This window comes from Diabrotica virgifera, chromosome 3 (assembly GCF_917563875.1).
Source record: "Diabrotica virgifera virgifera chromosome 3, PGI_DIABVI_V3a".
Lineage (NCBI taxonomy): Eukaryota > Metazoa > Arthropoda > Insecta > Coleoptera > Chrysomelidae > Diabrotica > Diabrotica virgifera.
Window position 1 is genome coordinate 241,445,340 of NC_065445.1, and position 7,971 is coordinate 241,453,310.

Genomic DNA, 7,971 nt, shown 5'->3' on the forward strand with positions numbered 1-7,971 from the left:
AACATAGATCAACTCAAGGTTTTATTAATAGATTATGTATAATTTGAAATAACTGAGTATTTTAGGACTATCAAAAATTGGGCAAAACACGATTAAACCCCACAAACACCATGTTTTTTTAAGTTATGTAAGGGTTTTTGCCGGCTTAATGATATTTTTTGAGATCAATACAGCCTAAATATTTTTTTTTCAATTTTTTACTTTATACGTGATTAAAAAATAAGACTCATCGCATTTTTAGCCCACCACCCTCTCCCCCTGCCACCACAAAAACGTCAATTCTTCTATTTTTTTTATTTAGTTAAGTTGCAATTAATTTAAAAATTTTATGAGGCTTCTACAAAACATATCTATTTTTTATAGACCCGTAGGTCAAGTGTACACATAATACCTTAAAATTTCTTTTTATTTTTTTAAAACGTATTTTTGACTTCGATCGATACTTGTTTTATCGATATTTTTTTAACACGTCCAATGAATTGTACATCTCTCTCGCGGACGGCCGCCTCAATACGTGCTTAGCGCTCATTTTTAATTATTAAAATTAATAGTTAGTAATAAAATAATGACAAAAGTTTCTTCAGGCTCTTGTAGGAGGGCTTTAAACTTTGATTTGGTCACTTTCTGACTTTCCCAATAATAATTTTTAATAGAGTTATTAATCATTCGTGTTTTTCAAATTTTAAATCGCGTGTAACTCGACAACAGTCAATTTTAGAGCAAGATGGCAAGAGACCTTTTTTGATTTTTTAAATTCGTTTAAAAAATTGTTTTAACAATTTTCCGACAGCGGTATAGCGGCACCTTGTGAATTTGTTTAAAGGACCTGTTTTTGAGTAAGTTTGTGCAAAAAAACAAATCGGAATAATTTACCGAACGAGGACAAGCACACATCGTGGACTATTTGCATTATGAGCCAAATGTAGATGGTTTGGAAAACATTAAACGATAGATATCTATGTCTTGTATATATCTTGTAAATGCGAGTTGCGCAAACGGCAACATAACCATAGGCTCTTCTGTTGTTCGCATGTAGCTGCCATAATATAATATTTATGGCATGGCAGATATTCTACAAAAATCATTAAGCCAGCAGAATATCTTGCAAAACTCTTTTACAATACAGATGTTATACCTGTAATAGACGAAGACAGAACTTTTAAGTGTAATACCAACGAATATAACTCTCCGAATACTCTATGAATGTGTAATATTTTCCTCATTCTTTTTATGGTGTTTTACGTGGCAGTAAACGTGAAGCAAAATGACATTATAGGCAGAGATACATATAGGTTATGTAGATGGTACACGCACATGTTTGAATAATTAGAATATGTATAATGTAAGGTAATATTAGGGTACCTACTAAATACAAACTAATGAACAAAGAACAAAATATTTTGATTCACAAAACTACAAGAAGTATGATATATTAAAATGTACATTTTGTAATTTATAATTTAATAATTATTAACTATTCTAAATGGGAAATAAACCACAATTTAACTAAAACATGATTTTATTAACGTTTCGACGTCCACCACGGACGTCTTTGTCAAATACAAAATATTAATAAATTAAACAAAAATGTTGCTTGGTAAAAAATCTTATCTTAAAAATATCTAATAATTTAATTTAATCTGACTTATTTATATAGATCGCCCCAAACCCTTTTTTCAGTGAGTCACAGATTATCGAATTCTCTCTAACGCATTACAGATGGAAAATAAAATCATTTTTAGTTAAATTGTGGCTTATTTTCCATTTAGAATAGTTAATTACAAAAATGCCACAAAGAAATAGCTTTAGAACAACATTTGCGATTTAATTGCAAAGCCAACTTAAAAAAAAAATAAAATCGAAAAATTTACGTTTTTGGGTGTGGGGGAGAGGTAATAGGGGAAGTGGGCTAAAATTGCGGTGAGTCCTAATTTTTTAATCACATAGAACGTAAAAAAATAAAAAAAAAATATTCAGGCTGTATCGATCTCAAAAAATATGATTAGACCCGCAAAAACCCTTACAAAACTTTAAATAAATAAAAAATAAAAGAATTTACGTTTTTGTGGGGATAGGGAGAGGAAGTGGTGGGCTAAAAATGCGATGGGTCTTATTTTTAATCACATATAATGTAAAAAAATTAAAAAAAAATATTAAGGTTGTATCGATCTCAAAAAATATCATTAGGCCCGCAAAAACCCTTATATAACTTAAAAAACATGGTTTTTGGGGGGTTTAAAAGTGTTTCGCCCAATTTTTGATAGTCTTAAAATACTCAATTATTTCAAATTATGCATAATCTATTAACAAAATTTTGAGTTGATCTATATTCCAGTATATAAAATGGAGAAAATCCCCAAAAACCCCCTAAATAAATAATTTTCCGGATTTTTCAAGATGGCGCAGGTGACGGAAAAATCTAAAAAAATCATGGAGATAGCTTTTGATAAAATACACAAAATGCAAAAAAATTGGACCTACAACCCCCTCCAAGAAGAAGTTATAAGCTTTAAAAAAGTTAAAAAAATATTGAGGTTATGTACACTCGACCTACAGGTCCATAAAAAATGGATATGTTTTGTAGATATCTCAGATATGTGAATTTTTTTAAATTTGTAAATCAGTTGCAACCTAACTAAAAAAAATTAAATCTAAAAATCCACTTTTTTTGTCTGTGGGGGGAGGGATAAGGGGGGTGGCGAGCTAAAAATCCGCGTTATCTCATTTTTTAATTGCATAGAAAGTAAAAAAAAATTAAAAAAATTTAATTCTGGGAGTGAGCGCATTTTGCCTATCTTAACGGGGGGTACCCTTTGATTGTCCAAACAATTTTTTTTATTTACTACTTCTTTTGTATGTTAAGTATTGTTCTTCGTCTTCTTTTAGATGATGACATTTCCCCTGGGAGGTGTGGCTGATAAGTTTTCTTAACGCTATATCAATTTTTTTCCTCCTTTTCGTCCCTGATCAATTTTTTAATTTCTCTTTTGTTTTCTTTCTTTCTTCCTGACTATTTCGAGTTCTTGTTGGGACTAGGTTTTCTTTGACCTTCCTTTCTTTTTGTTTAACTCTTTTGACCAGTGTACTCTCTTCCATTCTGCAAATGTGTCCATACCAACTTAGCTGTTTCTTCTCCCTAGTATTTATTATGGATTCCTGTTTTAATTCAATTCTCATTTCCTCCTTTCTAATTCTACCAAATTTTTTTATTCCTGTTACTCTCCTGAGGTATATCATCCGTGTTAAATTCATTACTAACGTACATAGATTGTCTCATTCATTTTTCACTTGTGTATAGTAACTATTACTGGTATGGCTGTCGCTTTATACACATGTTATTTCCTATTTTCTTCCTATCTAGTTATGCAATGATCTAATTTGTTCGCTTTCTTGTTCTATTTTCTATTTAAACATATATTTTCCATGAATTGTTATTATACCTTCTTGGTATTTAAATGTTCTCTCTCTCTCTTTCTCCCTTTCTCCTTCTCTCTATATTTCTTGTCGTTTGCCGTAGCCTTTTCATGTATATAAATGAGGGGATTAGATGCTAAGGGGTACAAGTGATAAAATGGTTTAGTTGAGAAAAACGAAGTCAAAGTTAAATTTATTAATCACTTAATGTATTAATGAACTTAATATACTTATGAATTCACTTTTACTGAATTCACAGTTATGAAATCACTTATGAATTAATCACTTATGTACTTTCTTTGAATTAATTTTATACATTTGATTTATCTAGTTGTAAAAGTTTTTGTAAAGTTAGTATTTATTTTCATTAAAAATATTTGAAATTTTAAAAAAACCTTCGCACTTGTACCTCTCTGCTTCAAATTTTGCACTTGTTTCTCTTTGCTACTTACTACTTGAGTACCGTACGAATTTCTTAAGTAAAAGGAAAGAAAAATTACGTAAAAATTAAACGTTTTTAATTATGAAAAATTACTTGGTACATTTTGTGTTATTATTTCACTTATTTTGTATACTTTTTTAAGAGCTTGATTTGTAAAGATTCTAAGCGATTCACTAAAAATAATATCAAACACCTTATAGGTAAAGGGACACGAGTGTAGTTATACCTGTTTGCCGCAAACGCTTTTTAAATATTTCGTAAGTAGTCAAACTAGAACCTGCGATATGTCGCCACTAGTAGTTTAATTTACCTGTATCTCTTTGCCACTAAATTTTTAGTACTATCTAGTATTATTTTCTGCGCTTAACTCAGTTTACAATATTTTGTTAATTGTACCCCTTAGCATCTATTCCTCTCAAATGTAGTATATCAATGTATTATATAAAATCATATAATTTACAGTCTGTATGAACCAATAACTTCATTTTGGAAAAAAATGTTGGTTCCTTGTTACATAACGGGAACCAATTTTACTCGCATACATGCAACCAAGTTAATATACCGTGAATACTTTTGATCTTAGTACCTTTTTAATTTATTTTTTATTGTAAAATATATATTTTCTATAACCTTTAACTACACGCACTGGCGTATTTTGTACGCCAGATATAAGAATTCTACTGCAAATATATTTAAAAATTTAATTTTTGACCTTGTTTATCTACTTAACCTATCACTGGAATGTGCTTTACAATTGGTTTTAGTTTCGTTATAATCGTCATTCTAAGAAGATCGTAATTTACATTTTGGTATTAATTTGTTGTTTAAGGCGGTGGACAATATACGCCACGATTATAGTAATATAAGGAGGTATCCGAATTGTGTCCAAAATTTTGAGGGATTTTCAGGTAATATCGCTAATGTGTTTTGTAGGTCAATTGCGTTCCGTTTCTAACAATAAAATTTAATCCTACACAGTATTACCTGGGTTTACAGGGTTTACGTAATTAGTTTCTTACTAAAAATAAGAGAAAGTGGAGGTTAACTTGATAGGGTGGAATTTTTAAAATTGCAGTTTATTTCCAAAGAGTAAAGAGTGAACTTGACAATCTCACCGCGCAATGGATTTTGAAATGATGTTAAGTGAACGGGGAAAACCACTTACAGTTTTTCAAAAATTCTAATTTAGAAAGTTTCGTGAATTAAAAAAGTTTGGTGAAACTGTGTGGTATTGTACAAATAAAAAGTGTAAAACAAAACAAATACATTAAATAATGTGTTTTCAAAAGTTAGTGGTGAACACAATCATGAGCTTGCTGAAGAAGTATTAATTCGCCAGAAAGTTAACAATTCTCTTAAAAGAAAAGCAACAGAAGATATTGCGGAACGACCTGCAAAGTTGTTACACAAGGAAATCGAAAAGCAAAGCGAAGTACTTACCTCTCTGTCAACAAAAGATGTCCAATACATAAAAAAGAACATTAATCGCACGCGATTGAAAACGGTTCCAAAATTGTAAAAATCAGCCAAGGATGTCAAGAATTTTTGAAACAAATTGAAATATTTACTATCAAAAATAAACAGTTTTCGTTGATTAATGATGAACAGTTTAATATTGTTGTTTTTTCATGGCTGTCTAATCTTTGATTTATGTGTAACAATTCCACTTTATTTATGGATGGAACATTCGATTATTGCACAAAGTTTTTTTTTCAAATGTTTAAATTACATACATTGATTAATGACACTTATGTTCCGGTTGCATTTTGTTTGTTACCTAATAAGCAAAAATTCACTTACAAATCATTATTGGAATTATTAAAGAAAAAATGTCAAGATTTGGGATGCAATTTAAATCCAACGAAAATACTGATTGATTACGAATTAGGTATCCACTCCAGCGTGCGAGAAGTTTTTTAGGAAGCAAATGTTGTTGGTTGTCGATTTCATCTTGCTCAAGCTTGGTAAGTAATACGTATAGCAATGTAACTGGCAAATAGTAGATTGTTAAGAAAAACTTGAGTTATGACGTCATCATATTTTTTTGCTGTAAAACTAAACATTTCCATATGTTTATTTCAAACTTCACTGTAATTTCTTTTTTCAAATATTTATTTTTTTAATTTTTTTTTACAAAAAACAGCATTTGATATAAGTTAAAACAAGAATTGTAGGTAAAATATCTTCAAAAAAATTTATTTTTTTACATAAAAAAAAGATGTCGTCATAACCTCTGTCAAAAAATCGGCTCCTAAATATTCTCATTATTTTTTAAAGATGTATTTTTTTATAAAATTTGAACTGTTTCAAACTTTTTCTTGAATGCAAGTACTTTCTGAAATAAAGAATTTATTCTATAATCTTGTTACAGGTGGCGTAAAGTACAAAATGTGGGGTTGAGTTCTGAGTATAAGAACGAGAACTCAGAAATAGGTAAATGGCTGGAGCATATTTTTGGCCTAATGTATCTTCCTCCGAGCCAAGTTGGAGATTGTTTCGTGGAAGATTTTATGCCTGAAAAACCAGATGATCATCGAGTTGACGCATTTGCAAACTATCTAGTTGAAACGTATATCTAAGAGGAGTCCACATTTCCTTCACAAATTTGGGCAAAGAATAGAGCATCTATATATAGAACAACTAATTCTTGTGAGGGATTGCATTCAAAATTTAAAAATTATTGTTTGTCTCCACATCCTAATATTTTTTTGTTTGTTGAAACATTAAAGCGCATTTAAACCGATTCTTATATAAAAATAAATTCTGTTAAACAAAATATTTCTAGAAATGTAGATAAAGCTACCTCCAGCAAATATATTTTTCTCGAACAGAAAATTAACCAGTATAACAGGGGTAAAATTTCAAGATACAATTTCGTTAAAGGTGTTAGTTATAAATTCGGTGCTTTTTAATATAATATATTATATAAAAATAATAAAAATAAACTGTTAGTTGATATTACGTTTCTTATATTTCCCTGCTTACCTAATATTTATTAAGCTATCCTCTGACCGCAATTGGGTTGGCTAATTAAGGAATGAAACGCAATTCGGACTAGACGTTACCGGTGGCCAGGTAAGCAAAATATTTGGGACGCAATTCGACAAGGCCCAAGAAACGGAACGCAATTCGGACTAGACGTAATAAGTAGTAATATAAGTACATCTTTCAATTGTTTTTTAGCTATTATGGTACAAAATATATTTTTCTTTATTGGTAATAGATCTTCTTCTTCTTGTGCCACTCCTATCGGAGATTGGAAATCATCAAGGCTACCCTGACTTTGTTTACAGCTGACCTAAAAAGTTCATTAGTGGTGGTAATGGATATTCTCATGTAGAAGATCACATTTTTAAAAATTAAAATATTAAAATTAAAAATTTATTTGTAATTTTATTTATTATGGAATTAGATTCCAGTTATTAATCTCAATTGGCTTACTGAGAAGGACCCCGAAGGAAGTATTCGCTGATGCCAAATAAGGTTTTTTTTTCTAACAAACAACTAAGTGTATTTTTTCAAAAAAAAAATAAACAGCTGTTTTTAAGTGTATTTTCTTGTGGCGTATAAAGTACGCCAATGTTATAACTCGATGTGCGGGTAGTTAAAGGATAATATAAGATTGTAAAATAGATAAACTCAGAGGGTTATGGAGCGCCAGATGTTGAGTGTCTCCCTGAGGGACCGAATCCCAAACGAAGAAATACGTCGTAGAACAAAAACAACGGACGCCGTCGAAAGAATCGCGTCGCTCAAGTGGAATTTGGCAGGACATGTCGCCAGATTGTCAAAAAACCAACAAGGATGCAAGCCGCACCAAACAGAGACAGATGGAAAGAGCTGAGGGAGACCTATGTCCAGCAGTGGACGCGTACGGGTTGATTATGATGAGATAATATTTTTGCCCGTTAAAATTTAGTTTTATATTAAATAAAACATAATGATACAAGTATCATAAAAAAATGTTAAAAAACTGGCAGGAGTAAATATTATTAACTTTTGCTTCTTGACATTTTTTTAATTGTTGGTCATGTACAATTTTATCTAGTGACTTGTTATCAATTGTATAGTATATGAACCATTTTTAATGATTAATACCATTTTTAAAATAATTA